This window comes from Camelus ferus, chromosome 1 (assembly GCF_009834535.1).
Source record: "Camelus ferus isolate YT-003-E chromosome 1, BCGSAC_Cfer_1.0, whole genome shotgun sequence".
NCBI classification, from domain to species: Eukaryota; Metazoa; Chordata; class Mammalia; order Artiodactyla; family Camelidae; genus Camelus; species Camelus ferus.
In genome coordinates this window covers 68,099,841-68,114,882 of record NC_045696.1, presented here as the reverse complement: position 1 = coordinate 68,114,882, position 15,042 = coordinate 68,099,841, and the positions used below count along the sequence as shown (strand labels likewise).

At 46.6% G+C, this 15,042-nt stretch overlaps 1 protein-coding gene across 3 annotated transcripts in view; it reads left to right on the top strand.

Annotated features, from left to right (window-relative positions):
• The first annotated feature begins 10,262 nt into the window (after positions 1-10,262).
• LPP (LIM domain containing preferred translocation partner in lipoma) overlaps positions 10,263-15,042 on the top strand; it is a 629,562-nt gene continuing 624,782 nt past the window's right edge. The window contains exon 1 of one of the 3 annotated variants that reach the window (XM_032482352.1): positions 10,263-10,579. The gene's annotated coding sequence lies outside the window, so the exon portion shown is untranslated. The remainder of the gene's footprint in view (positions 10,580-15,042) is intronic. The other 2 variants (XM_032482344.1, XM_032482364.1) reach the window with 2 other exon arrangements.

Here is a 15,042-nt window from a genome sequence, read left to right as displayed (position 1 = left end):
ATTGTTTTTCTCAATAATAAGCCTTACTTGAATGATGGACCTTGCGAGAGAAATTTCTTGTGTCTAATGAGAACATTGGTCTCAAAAGAGATAAAAAAAAAAAAAGTCACAATGAAAGGGATACAAGGGAAACTCTGATCCAGACACAGCAGTGAGAGGGCACCAACCTTCCAACCAAACTTCCATGCCGTTTCAGATGCTTCGTCCCATCTGTTCAGTCCCAGGTGTTCTTGACTGTGCTTCTCAGGAACCTCCTGATGAGGCAAGGTCTCTGCTGACGATTCAGAGCCATCTGCCGATCATTTAAACCATCCCTTCTCCATACCTGGGTTCTTAACTTTGGTTCCGTTCTTGGTCTATAGCGTATGTCTTAAACCAGTGTTTCTCAGCATGCATAGGAATTACCTGGGGATCTGGCTAAAATGCAGATTCTAATTCAGTAGGTCTGGGGTGGGCTGGAGATTCTGCATCCTAACAAGCTCCTAGATAATGCCGATGCTGCAGCGAGATCTTGGAGTATTTTCTTTCTCATACCTAAGACGTCTTTCTGTTCACACAAGTAAAATACATTCATCTGGTCAAAACCCTTCTCCCACAAATCTATATAAATCTCATTTTATTTATCTTTAACATTTTATTATGGCCAAAAAAGCTGAGGCTAACGCGGTTTTTATTCCTTGCTGGGTACTCTTTTTGCCACCCAGATGTTGACGGGATTCCTTGTTGTTTTGCTTTACTTCCGTGTTACAAACATTTCGCCCTGATATGTCTTTATTATTTTTTTGCTTTTGCCTTGAATACAGTGTGGACCTGTAACTTACACACTCAGGTAACCTCTGCAGCTCAGGAAAGTTTCCTCTACTTATGCCCTAGTCAGTGCTTCTGACCAAGGATTGTTTCTGATCAAGGTCTTGCTTTCTTCCTAAGGCATTACTTTCAGTAATTCTCAGGTCGGATCTCTGGCCCCTGATTTACATAGATCATTTTCCCTTTTATTTTAATCTCTTTAGGCTTTTCTCCATAATCTAGGAGAGATTCTCAAGTTTATCCTCTATCTCACTGACTAAGTTTTCCTGGGTCATTTCTGCCCCCAAATGGATGTTAATTCTGCTATTGTACTTTGAAAATTTCCTAAAATATTTTCCCATTTTCCCCATTTCCCAGTTATTCAGTTATTCTGTTGTCTTTTCATACTGGAATCTCTATTATTTATGCCCTTATTTCAAAAGGGACTGCCTTAAGATTTTAGAGAATGCCAGAAACTTCTTTCCCATTTTCTTCTGGATAAAGTCAGGGGCCAGGACAGATCACGGGCTTCTCTGCTGCACCCTAACGCCTCTCCCTATTCCTTTCTGTGAATTGTGTTCCCTCTCTACGTTGGTTCAGATTTTGCTAGATTTATTGCCTCTTCCCTCCTAAGCTCTTTTCTTATTCTGCCCCACTCTACGCTCAGTCCATAATGAACTACTTTTAATTCCCTGATCCTACCGTGATAACACAGTTCTCAGTCTTTGCTCGTGCTCTGTCTCTTGCCTGGGGCACGACTCCTTGTCCTGTACTTCTTCACCTAACTAGTGCCTGCTCTTCTTTTGGGTCACATCTTACCAGTTGTTTCTTTCAAAAATCTCTGCCTTCCTCCTCCCCAGGACCTAGGTGCCTCTTCTATGGGCTCCTATGCCCCTGACTCATCCTTATCTTAACACAAATCATCCTCTGTAGTAATTGTGTGTGTGTGTGTGTGTGTGTGTGTGTGTGTGTGTGTGTGTGTGTATGTTTATACCCCCAACTAGCCTCTAGCAAACCCTTTAGCTATGTCTTATTCCCTGTTGTATCCCTAATGTTTAGTCAAGTGCCTGCCTTGTAGTAGGTATTTGAAACTATTTGTGAAAAAATACAAGAATAATTAGAAGTTCCTCCCCAATGCAGAACATGCATAGCAGTTTAAAATACAATGAAGGAAAAAAAAAAAAAAGCCTGCTCTCTCTTCTGAGTGAGATGGTCCACACTCTGTCTATAGAGTCTGTATCTACTTTAGCTTTAAACTGAGCACCCAAACCCCACACCTCGTGGCCTTGCTCTGGCCTTCTGACACAGCCTGCACTCTGTCTATGGAGTATGTATCTCTCCGAAAAAATCTACCTTTACTCAAAACAAAACAAAACAAAACAATGACTTTCTTCTTTGTGTAAAGGAGTTATATATGGCTTATTAGACTCTGTTCTTTTAGAGTAGAATCCATGACTCATTCCAGTAAAGGTCATGTGCAGGGGCTTCCACGTTAATATGTACCCAAGAAGTCCTGTGCTTTACAATAACCAAAAAAATCAACTGTCCAAACTGGGCCACTTTTGAGAGTGAAAAGCAGTGGTATTAATTATTTCCCTGAGACAATAGCATGAAGTTGGGATTGTCCAGGGCTGGTGGGACATATGATTATCTTACTCAGCTAGCAACACCCATTTGCCACATCATTAATAGTTGTTTTGTAGACTTTGATTTAAGATAAAAGGTGCTGGGTCAGGGAGAGCCTCTGCCCTCATACTCAGGCTCTAGAAGGACAGACTCAGTATAAAAGCTCATCCTCTAATAATCAAACTGTCAGCAGTGAGTTAGTAACAGGGTCAGATAAACTGCCCAGGATTCTTGAGTCTCTTTTTTCTCTACCTCAGTGAATGCTATTTCCCTTTTGATTAAGGGGAGGAGTATGCAATAGGAGACATTGCAATTTAGATAATTTTTGAACTGTAATAATTAGTCATTAGAAAATAGAAGGAAACAAAATCAAATCTGTTTCTTTTACCACTGCCATGGTGATCAAGTATAATCCTCTAATTTTAATCAGAGGTAGGAATAAAATGTCAAAGCCATGTGCTTTAAAGAGTTTAATTGGAGACTCACCCATCATCCCAATGCAGCAACTGCTTTTTTTTTCTTTAAAGAAAAGCACTTGGAGTATTTAGACATCAGTTCAGTAATCCTCCATTTAAGAGCTTGATGCTCTAGAAAGTCTTCCTATCTACCATCTATTTGGAGAAACCAAGGCTCAATATATATTGCATTTGGGTCATTTTGTGGTTTAGTAGATCTATTATTATCAGTAGGCTGACAAACCCAGGATCAAATAGACCGTGAGAGAATACTGGAGGCTAACGTTGAGAACAGTGTTGAAAAAGTTCAGTGGTAGGAAAAGCATTGCTAGGAATCATGGAAACAAACAACAATAGTTTCATTTATTTGTATAGCGTTTATAGTTGGCAGTGTGCTTTTACATTTTTTATTATTAGCAGACTTGGAGCTAGAACCCAAGTCTCTTGACTCCTAGCTCAAGCATCCTCCCCGGGCTCAGTTATATGGTTGAGTGCTTCATTGGTGCACAGCATGGGGGCCTAAAAAAATGTGACCTGGCTTACTTGGAATTTGCACATGCCACCAAAAGCCATTTGCACTGCTTAGATTTCTGCTCAGGAAATCCTGAAGGGTTTCGGCTCTTTCCCTGTTTATTATTCCACGTGTCGTAAGCAAAAAGAAAGCTTAGCATAAACTAGCCTGCTGAAAGGATGCTAGATCTTATAGTCAGAGCCTTCTCAGTACCTTCAGGTATCTGAGCCTCAAGTCACACAGATGCAGCCACCTGGGAGATCTGGAACTAGGGAGGACCAGGATCTAAAGGTGAGATATTAAGGTAGTATGGTGTTCCATGAGTCAACCTGACAAATGAAATAATACCATGTATCTGACTGGGAAGTTGTGAGGTTCAAATGGATGGTGAAAACACCAGGCCTTTGGTTTAAAAAAAAAAAAAATCATTTTAGGGATGCAAAATGAGTTGCTGACCTACTGTTCTCTATGGATATCTTTTTATTTTTATTTTGGTAGAATTGCACTAATATAATAAACTCAAAGTGCCTTTGAGTTTTTCTGGTAACCATACAATGGAGCTCCACCTAATGTTAGTGTTAGTGATGAAAATGAAAGCGTAAAGTGAAAATTTTTGCTTGAAATTATCCGTGAAAAATTCTTAGGAAGATGCCATGTTGGAGCCCAACCCAGCCTGTTTTTCCTTCAGCTTTGGGACTGAAAAATGCTCTTGTTTATTGGTTGAGCCCCAGAAGCAGCAGCTGGCTTTTAACTGGGGACCGCGCATAATAAAAATGGGTATCTTTAAACAAAATCATAGAGGTGAGAGAGCTGATAACACAGGCAGGCAGAGACTGGGAGACCCCATGTGAGACAGCAGGTTCACATCTCGCATCTCCTGCTCACAAGAACCCAGGTGCAGAGGACCACTAGTAGCATTTATGTTGTTACCTTCATCCTCTCTGCTCTCAGGCTAAATCTGTGAATGCTAAATGCATCAATGATGGGACTACTCTGTAATGTAACGAACCTGATCTCATGGAAGGGGACAAATGGAAGGGAACTTTTTAGGGCAGAACTGGCCAGACTTGACAACTCATTGAAGAGACATACTGGGGGGAGAGAGAGGTCAAAGATGACCCTGTGAGATCTCAGCCAAGCGATCTCACCAACCCTTTCCCTTGGAATTACTATGATGTATTATCTTTGTGTTAGCATGGAGAACAAGCACTATGTCTCTTTTTCTTAACACTAATCCGAGGCCTAGAATAGTTAGCAAGTGTATAGTACATACTTATTAGCATAAAAAAGTGATATAAACTGTGTCCGTTTGTGTTTGAGTCTCTGTGAAACTTTTCATTGGTAGTGGACCCAAGACGGATTAGAGCTCCATCCATCAACATCTGTACTCCTGCAGACCAGCTCCTTGTCAGACCCAGCTGCCTGACCTCTGACGTTTCCTTGGCTTCCAGGCGTGGTGGCAGCTCTATGTTCTGTGCTTGCCAGCAGACTGGACAAGGCGCTGAGTTGGGATGGGCCAGGATGCATTCGGATACTCCAACCCTGCACTCTGGTAAAATGCAAACAATGATTACAGCATTCTGGCTGAAAACTGGGCTGCAAAGTGGGTAAAACTGTGCAAAAATTCATGGGCAGGTACAAACCATCAGTAGTCCAGGTTGGCTTGATTCCTCTCAATCAATACAGAAAGCTCGTGACACCATTTTCCCCTCAAGTAAAGACCTAGTATTCACAACAGGGAGAAAATACTCATCTAGGAAGTCTGAATATGTATTCTTTTTTACATGAAGATCATTTTATTTTCCCATTGTACAATGAGGTGTGAAGAACAGAGAGTAAACAAACCTTTTGTCAACTGCTTCATTATCTTCAATGCTGCAGTTACTAAAAGCCTACGACTCTTTTAACCACATCAAGTTTTCATCCCTCTACAAAAGGCTGATGCTCACCTGACCCAGCCAGAGGTCTTGCTTGTGTCCCAAGCAGGTACAACAGGCTTGAGAGAAAAAACTAAGCTCAGCTATAGAGCAACTTACATCAAATATTGGAACTGTCACTTGTGCTTAACTTTTCCTAGAAAATGATAACCTCGGGTATTTTTAAAAAGCATTAATTTGATATAAAGATGCAAAGTAACCGTTGCTTTCTGTGTCTCCTATAGCAGAACTATATCCTTAGATTTTATAAAACTGACACATGCTAAATGCGAGAAGGCCTAGAACTGTGCATTCAGGGCAACTTGTAACAAATGACAAATATTAATTCTCTCCTAACTGCCCAGAGTCATGGTCTAAAGTAACATGACCAATCTTGCAGAGAGAGAGCATTAACTGTGTTGCTTTTCTAGCCAAGATGAAGGACTCACTCACTCACTCCCTCACTGGATAACATTTGGTTGTAAGTCCCAGGTGTTGCCGTGGCTGCTGGGGAGGAGAAATAAAGACCATGTGGAGCCCACCGTGAAGGGCCGTACGTTTGAGAGGAGCGGATCTCTGAAACACACTTCTGAAAAATTACAATGCAAGGAGACAATCAAGTGCATGCCTTTTTCAGAAGCTAGAGGAATTGTTTTCATAACAATGGAGGAGACCGGGAGGGAATGAGCCACAGGGAGGTGATTCCTGGAAGCGATATTGGCGGCACAAGTCAACTCTGCATTGGTGGAGGTGAGCCTGGGAAAGTATTTCAAGAAGAGGAAACTAAATTAGAAAAAGCCCAAAGGCAGGAAGTGAAGGAAGCTGTGTGTGTGTGTGTGTGTGTGTGTGTGTGTGTGTGTTGTGAGTGTGTGGTGGTGGTGATGGTGGAGGGTTGGAGGTGCAGTCTATAGTTGGAAAAGCTGATCATAAAACCAGGGAGGGGCAGCTAACGTGTTTGGCCTTAATGTGGTTGATATCGTGGAACCTTTATATGTTTCAGAGTATTAAGAGTGGGGCGTGCTATGCTTTGGGAAGATGAATTTGGTCAACAGGTTGAAAGTTGTATCAAACCGAAGAACCGGGGGAGTGTTGGAGAACATTAAGTCTATGAGCCTAATCGAATGGATAAAGACACAGCCCAGAGAGGAGGTGACTTGCCATGAGCTTGTACAGCAACTTTAGGACAAGGGAAGGACTCCCAACCTGCTTCTCCTTTGCCTCCCCACGCCCTCCCTGCCTCTCCTTCCAGGTGGCCAGACTCCACTGACTCCTCCTCTCTCTTCCCAAGGGTCTGCTTCCATCCAGGTCTCATCTCTTAAGGACGTTATCTGACTTTACTTAAGTGCCCAGTCATACACCTTCTGCATCTTTCTCTGCCTTTCACCAGGAAGAAGAAGACCAAGAAGAATAAGAAGGGGGAAAAAAAAACAACCCACAACAGCGAATGCCTACAGTGGTGAAGGCAGGCAGTCTGTTAAAGATTCAGAGGCAAATTATACCCTCAGTGCAGTAGCTGAGAAGTAGCAGAGTAGGGACAGGGTGCAGGGAGTGGGGATTCAGAGTGAAGGGAGTGCTCTGTAGGGGCAATGCATCCATCAGAGGTGGTGGTAGGCATAAAAAGTCCTCTCGGAGGAGGTGATATTGAAGGGGAGTCTGAAGAAGCTGGGTAAGGGTTGCCAGGTGTATGGAGAAGAAAGAGGTCTCCCCAGAGAAAGAGGAACCTGTATAAAGGCAGATAAGCAGGGACAATTAGGGTGTCTGGGAAACCACGAGTCCTTCAACTGTCTGGAGGGCTGAGGACTGGCAGACCTGAGGCTGAAGGGCTACGCGCACCACACTAAGAAGTCTGGCCTGATGGATTTTGAGCTGGCAAGAGGCCACATCAGGTTGGTATTTACCTTCTATCTTCAATGCCCCCGTTCTTATTATTTCTCCAGCAGCCTCTTCATAGCTTTCCCTCTGGGTCAGCTGTGGCAGATTATGAGTTCTGCACGTTGGAATGTTCAGACTGAGACCAGATGGTCACTCAGCAGCGGGGGAGCGAAGAGCCAGGCTGTCTGGGCTCAGAGGTGGGGGTCTCGGCTTACCCATGGAATAGCTCTGTGTTCAGAGCAGGCCATGTAACCTCCCTGGGCTTTACTTTCCTCTTGGGCAAAATAGAGAAAATAATGCCAACCTCAGAAGGGTTTTGTGAGGGTTAAATGAAATGCGGATGAAAAATCCTTGCAATGTTGTCGGTCACGTGTAAGCAAAGAGGAAGAACTGACATGAACTTACACAGAGGCCTCTGGGTAAGAGCCTGTCATGGATGCAAGGAAACTGTGGGACCACAGGCTCGCCTTGTTCAGTCTTGCGTGCCATCACTGGACCAAAGAGATGACACCTGTAGGCTATTACGCCACATGTATTCAATCCTCCAGTCACATGCCCTCTGCCCCACCCAAAATTCTGTTTCTTTCAGTCTGTGAATTGGTAAACCTGTATTTTTCTAGCATTGAGTCTGCACGTTTATACAGCCTTCCTTTCCTTCCCAAGTCCCTGCACGCAGCAGGTTTTAATAGGGTTGTTGAGAAAAGTGAGAATACAAAAGAAACCAGTACAGCAAATGCGAATGAGGCTTTTGATTTGGGTTTGCACTGATGACAAAACCGCATGTGGTTCGCCAAGCATCCAATTTACGACTTCGCCTCTTATGCTCCTGGTGAGTGGCCTCATGAGTGGAAATGATCTTTTGTGATTAACTTTATATAATGCTTGTGCTAACACCATGCCCACCTGAGCAATTCATAAATATTTCAGGAGGAGAGACACAGTGATCTTCCTCAACACACTCATACAACAGTTTCAACATAATTAGGAGCATTTCTGGATCTAACACAGCACTCTTACAATGTGTATGATGAAGGAAATGAATGACTCTAATTATACCTTATTAAATCTTATTAATCCTCATTAGAACCCTATTATTCTGTATAAGTGGGTTACTGGGGAATAAAAAAAAAAAAGCAATGTTGGTCAAGTCCCGTTATATCCGATGGGGACTGAGTGAATTCATTCTTACTTTGTGTGATATCAGGATTTTTTCCTATTAAAGAGCAGACTCAGAATGTGGGTTTGCTGAAATGCTGAGGACAGAGTAAGTGAACTGTGGTGTAATAGAATTTGATCTTTTTAAAGCCCCAGAACAGAATCTCTTTAGGAGCTGATATTTCCCATTTCCAGCTGTATTAGTCGCACAGAGAAAAATATTTCATTATTGCATGGAATAGATACTCTTGGCTTTATCTCTCTGCTATTTTCATATTTTTGTCTGAGTAGATGAGACATTGAGAACAAGAGAGACTGAGTAATTTGGATCCAGGAGCGTGTGAATGAAATCAAAGACCTTGCAACAAAGAAATGCCTGATAAATGGTTAAGGGCAAAAATAAGTGTTTCTGCATGTTTCTTTAACTCATGGTCAAAGAAATCCCACCAAATGCCTAAAGAACCAAGTTTTGGAGGTTTCATGAATTGGTAATTCAGAGTGTAGTCTCAACATTCATTAATGGGAATTAGGAGATAAGAGTCTCCTTGTTAGGTGGAAAAAAATCATGAGATTAGTCAGGTGACCTGATGGGAGGAGGTGGGTTCAGGTGCTTGCTCTGTTGCTTATTTTGTGTTGGGCAAGTCATTTTCCCCGAGTTTTTTCCTCAAATGTAAACGGAGGGCTACAATTTGTCCTAACAAGATCTAATGAACCAGTGAGAAAGTGCTTTTGTGATGCACTGAGGTGAAGAATGATAGTTTAGACATCAGTAGGACAGAAATACAAGGAAATGGAGTCCCCAGCCTTTGGAATGCCTTCCAGGCAATGGCTGCTGCACCTTATAACCCCTTGACATAGTAAACGGTGGATCTCCTGGTTGCTCACATTTACAAATGTCCGAGGGAAAAAAATCCGAATCAGATCTTCCATGAACAGGCTTGCCTTTATTCAAACCAGTTCACCCAGTTTGCAGATTTTTTTTTTTTGAAGTTATAAGCAGAGTAAGCTTTCTGGGCTTCCGGAAAGGTCGGTGAGGTAAACGTTAAACTCCAGGGGTTCGTTTATTTGAGCACCGGACAGAGGAAGTTGCCTTGAAGCAACTGACCGGCATGGCTATTCAGGACTCCCTGGCAGTACGAACTTTCCAGAAACTGACTCCGTCCGGCGCCAAGGGAAGTTCAGAAACTCTTCCCAGGGTGGTCCGCGTTGCCCGCTGACGCTAGCTTGACTCACTGCTCGGTGGGAAGGAGGGAGTCAGGACCCTGCCTGGCGGCGGGAACACAGCTGGGAGGCTGAGCGTCCGGGTCCCGCGCCTGGATCTGTAGCGTGCATGACCTTGTACAAGTCATTTCTCTTCCGAGAGCTTCAGTTTTCCCATGTGTGAAGTGGACAGGTTGGAAGTTGGTCTTGGCCAGGTCTGACATCAAGTACGTTCGAGGCTTGCTGGGAATCAGGGGCGGGGCTCCCCAGCAAGATCTCGGAAGGGGATTCCATGGCAGGAGCTCGTCTGCTCGCCCTAATCTTCCGCCCTAACAGTGGATGCAGGTTCCCCCGTTTCTTCCGCAGCCCCTCGCCCTGGCCGCTTCCTCCTTCTGCGTCTCCTTCCTCTTCCTCCAGTACAGGCAAAGCCTCCACGCCTCCCTTTCCCTTCCTCCCTGGCGAGTTCCCCGCGTACCCGCGTCTCCTCCTCTTCCTCCCAGGAAATCAACTGCCTTCGGTGCGCCCACCTTGGGGCAGGGGCGAGGCCACGGCCCGGGCCGGGCGCCCCCTCCCCTGGCGGCGAGCGCGGCGGCCCCGCGGGCATCCGCCTTCCCATACCTTACATGGACAAATGCGTGCAGGCAAAGTCAGGAATTCAGGCCCCTGACGTCAGCCTCCAGCTCTCAGGGCACCGCACGGGAGACCGAGGGGAGGGGGTGGGGACGGTGGGGAGGAAGGAGGGGGAAAGGCACCAACCAGCAGCCACTCCAGCCCTGCCGAAGTTTCACTTTTTGTCTGTGGGTTCGCTCCCGGGCCCTGCGCGAGCTTTCCCGGGATAAGTAGCTTTAGCGAGCGGGGGAGAGCCGGCCGCTGCAAGGTAAGGGCTGGCTGCGCGGCTCAGGGCGCGGGGCTCGGGGCGCGGTGCGGGGCGCAGGGCCGGGCCTGGCCGGGGCTGGGGACAATGGGAGGGGGAGTGCCCGGGCACCTCCTCCTGCGCCGCTGCCTCCGCCTCCAGCCGCCGCCGCTGCCGCCGCTGCCCCGGCCGCCTCCTCCCCGAGGTATTGTTGCAAATTCTCCTTCCTTCCCCTCACCCTCCGCCCGCGGGCGCCTCGGGAACCCCCGGCCCTCCCCGGGCGCGAGCGCCTCCGGGGAGGCAGGAGCGCGGGGTGCGGGGCGCCGAGTGCGCGCTCGGCTCGGGCCGCAGGGCCCGCGGTGCGGAAGTGCCGGCCGCGGCGCGATCACGGGGTGCACGCATGGGGGAGGGGGACCCCGAATTTTTCGGGAAGCGTCAACTAGGGGCCGGGCGGCGTTGTAACTCTTCCCTGCGCGCCCCCTGCCCCTGCTTTTCTGGGCTCCCAGGGGGCGGGGCCACACCCAGCCGCGTAGAGCTTTCGCGGAATCCCAGTTGTCACAGAGGAAGGGGCCTAGGAACCTAGCCCTCAAGTTCCCCCATTTTCCAGTTGGGGCAACTGAGGTCCAGAGAGAAGAAGAGCCTCCCCCGAAGTCACTCACTAGTGGCCGAGCCGTAATTAAAATAGATGGCTTCCGACTCCTAGTTCCTTTCCTCCAAGCATTTCTGAGCACCCTCAGTATGCCGGGCGCAGTGCTGGGTTGTGAGGTCAGAGAGACGGTCAGGGCCCAGACCCTGCCTTCAGGGAGCGTTCAGTCTACCGAGGAGCCAAACCTGACCCCAGATAGAAAGTGCTAAGTGCTGGGGAAAACGCATGGATAAAGTTTTAAGGGGCTCAGGGAAAGGAGCTTGATTTCCTGGTCCCTGAGGAGGGATCAGAGGCTTTTGCAGGAGAGGGGCGTTTCCTGAAGCCAGCCAGCTGGGAGCCAGGCCCTTTGCTGGAGGGGGAACTGCAGAGCAAGGAAGACTAGATAAAGGTGGAGAATGGAGGTGAAACTGTTTCTGTACTGGGGACATGGGAGGGGGGCGTGGGGTACATGAGATGAGATACAGTGGAACTGTGCCTGAGCACTTGGACAGAGGAATGTTTTGGGGACTTTGGGGTCCTGGGGAGCTGAAAGATCTCTGGTTTCCCTTCCCAGGGATCCACCGCCTTCTCTCCCTCAAGACAGAATGCAAAAATTTGGGTTCATGTTTGAGCTTCTTTTCGAGTACCAGACTTAACTTTGCATCCAGTCCCCTCTCTTTCCGCCTCCTCCCCCTTTTTCTAAATTGCTTGCTTCCTAATAAAACTCTTTCTCACTAAGGTGTTAGTGACTTAATGGCTTACATCCCCCTGCTCCACTGCATTTTAAGAATGTCTTTATGTGGAAGGAGGGAAAACAGCTAACATCCTCCCCTCTCCCTATCCTCACCCTCCCTGCTTTTACACGTAGGGAAACAAAATTAATGTCTCAGAGAAGGTGGGTGCTGGTTCTAAGGCCTGCCGTGAATACTGGTGGATGGTGGGAGGCTGCAACTCCAATAGGGTTCTCTCTACACCATGACAGGCCTTCTTTCAGGGTCCCTGCCAGCACCAGGCTCAGTTAAAAGAAGTATATCTTGCATTTAATCTGGGCAGGACCCCAACCCCAACAGCCAGGCTTTTACAGTTTAGAATGTGGACTCTAGATGGGAGATGATTAGTTGGGGTTAGCTGTCTGAATGGTAGGGGTACAGGCCTGGGGCCTTCTGGTCAGGCAGCCCCACAGAGTTCTCCTTGTAAGCAGTGGTGGGTGGGCCTAGAGCTGGCTTTGAGGATTGGCAGAGGCAGGAGAAACTGAGCTTTTGGACTGGTTACTATGGTTGGGACTGAGTAGGACCCTTCTTGGAGTGACATATTCCAGTGGTCATTGCTCTAGGGGAGGTGGACAGTCAGTTTCAGGCAGTGCTTGGTGGGAGAGGAAACTTCGTTACGAAGGTCCTTAAAAATGCCAGGCGTGGATATGACATGAAGTCTTTGTTTGAGGGTTTTGAGCAGGCCAGGACATGAGTGAGGTGGGGGGAACTGGCACTGGGAAGCCTTCTGCTGTGGGTTTCAGTGAGAGAGGCAATAATTTCAGTAAGAGCACCTAAGAGTATTGTCAATGGGTGTTTGCCTATGTACTCCACGTATGTTAATGACTGAGTATCTATTATGTGCCATTGGCAAATATGAACATTTTACGGCAGGTTCCTGCATTTTATTGAGACAAATTAATTGTAATTCATCAGCAAATTTTCACATTTTAATATCACCGAAATTGGGTTGTTTGGTAATCACAGTTGTGTCATGGTTGAGCAGTTTTTCATTCTAACTTGATAATGGTATACCTTACAGTTGATAGTTTAGGATTGATAAAATTTGTTAATCATACCCTTTATGAATGTACAGTGCTTTGCACTTTATAAAAGCTTCTCATCTGATATTCCATTTGGATCTCAAAAATCCCCTGAGAATTGGGCCTGGTGACCCTGTCATCTCATCTTAACTCTTGTGCGAGGTCACACAGCTAATTAGAGATGTGCTCAAAATTATGGAACTCTGGCTCTAGGTGTTAACATGTGACATCACTCTGCTGGGGAACTAGCACAGGTTGATTGGGAACCACGAAGATTCGATTTGATTTCACAACTATGGCTGAAGATGCTGGAATGATGATGGGTTTAGGCCAAGGGCAAGAGTGTAACTCATGAGGCCTGGGAAGCCCCCAGAGCCCAGAGATTTGCTGCATTAAATAGAAAATGGGCAGGGAGATAGAAGCCAGGTACCATAGGAAAACCAGAGGCCGGAGCACACTACTATATTCCACACAGAAAGGAGTGGAACAGCGCATGAAGCACATGAGTTCTGAAGCCAGTCTGCTGTGGACCAGGAACTGGCTGGCCCTGGGGGTACAAAGATGAGGAGGACTCGGTCCCTGTTCTTGAGGAGCACGTGGGTCTGTGTGTGTGTCTGTGTGCTGTTCTAGGCATGTGTTTTGGCTGCACTGAGGAGGGTTAACTTCTGGGAAGCTTCCAGAGGGAGGAGTGTCCTTAGAGAGTCTTTAGGGCTGAATAGGAGTCGCCCAAGTGGAAGAAGGTCAAGTCAGAGAAGAACCTGCCAGGCACATGCAGGCACGTGTAGGGAAGAAGGGTGGTTGTTGAGGCTGGCTTTTGAATGGCCAGTGTGCAGTGGTGGTGGGAAACAGAGAAAAGGGAGATTTAAATAGATTTAAGTAGATTCAAATTTATCTTGCTGGCTCTAGGGGACATTAAAGGGATCTCTCGAGATTTGCATGAAAACCAGGCTGAGCAAGGGCTCTGGAACCATCAGTGGGATCAGGTACTGGGATGATAATGCAGGACAAAGAGCAACTCATTTAGTAACTGGTTGAGTGAAGCTGAGACTTTGACCCTGGGCAGTAATTAGGTGTCCTAGCTCAGCGATTGCACTGGTGGGTGGGGATTTTTCCTGGAATGTGGCATTGGAAGGCTGCCCCTAGCTGGAAGAGACCGAGCTGAGGAAGGGGGAGGTACGTTGTGTTGCATGGGGGGAGCTCCCATCTGGGTGGATATCCGTGGGCTTGAAGGTATGTGTGAGGCAGAGATGGGGAAGGGAAGAAGGAATGGAAGCGTGCTGTGGGAGTCCACTCTAGATGGCTTGTATGCCAGGAGGAAATGGCAGTATGTTCCTAATGCAAGTCACAGAAATGAGAAAGGACACTGGTGTATGGATGAGGACCTCACCTCTCCTGACTTTCTACAAATAGAGTGGGTGAGTGGCCGGGGGGTTAATGGGATTCATGCTTGGAAGCAGGTAAACCACAGAACTGAGGCTAGAAAATATTTATCTTTCTTTCCTTCTTTCTTAATAATAATAATAATAATAATAATTTTGACACCATGCACTTATATAATTCTCTTACTGATTCATTCAAGTAGGTTTTGTGATTATCAGTCTCATTTTGCAGATGAGAAAATGAGTTTCGTTAAATAAGGTTGCACACCTATTAAATGAAATGGCTGAGTTTCGAACCTTTGCCTGATCTGTAGTCTATCGCTCTTTTCTGGGCTCACAGAATGAAAAGTGCAAATCAACACTGTCTTTCAGTGTTCTTCCTTGGAATTTAATTCAGTGCACCTTGACTGGGTCCCAGCGGGATCATAGTCAAGTCAAGGGTTTACATGGGCGAGCAGGCTTCTCAGTTCCTTACTGCTGTTGCCCTGACCCCTTCTCTCTTGAGATGCTACCATTCCCTCTACCCTTTGGGTGTCTTCTGTCTGCATAGGTAACTGGAGAGAACAGAGCTTTTCTAGCAAAATTCTGCCCCGTTGCCCCAGCATTGCCACCTCCCCAGTCTACTGGAGTGATAAGGATTTGATGTACCCCATATAGAGGCAGTTGAGGGAAGTGATGGAGGGTCTAGATCTCAGTCATTGCCCTTGATCTATGGCTCCTGGGACAAAATTCTCTGGAGTTGAGCCCAGTAGCTCCTGTTGGGTTCTGCTCATCCCTTGGTCAGGCAGACCCCTTCCTCTAAGAAGGCTTTCTGGTTCAGGACTCTGAGGGATCAACTCAGGTCCTTCCTGTGACTACCCACCTCAGGTGGG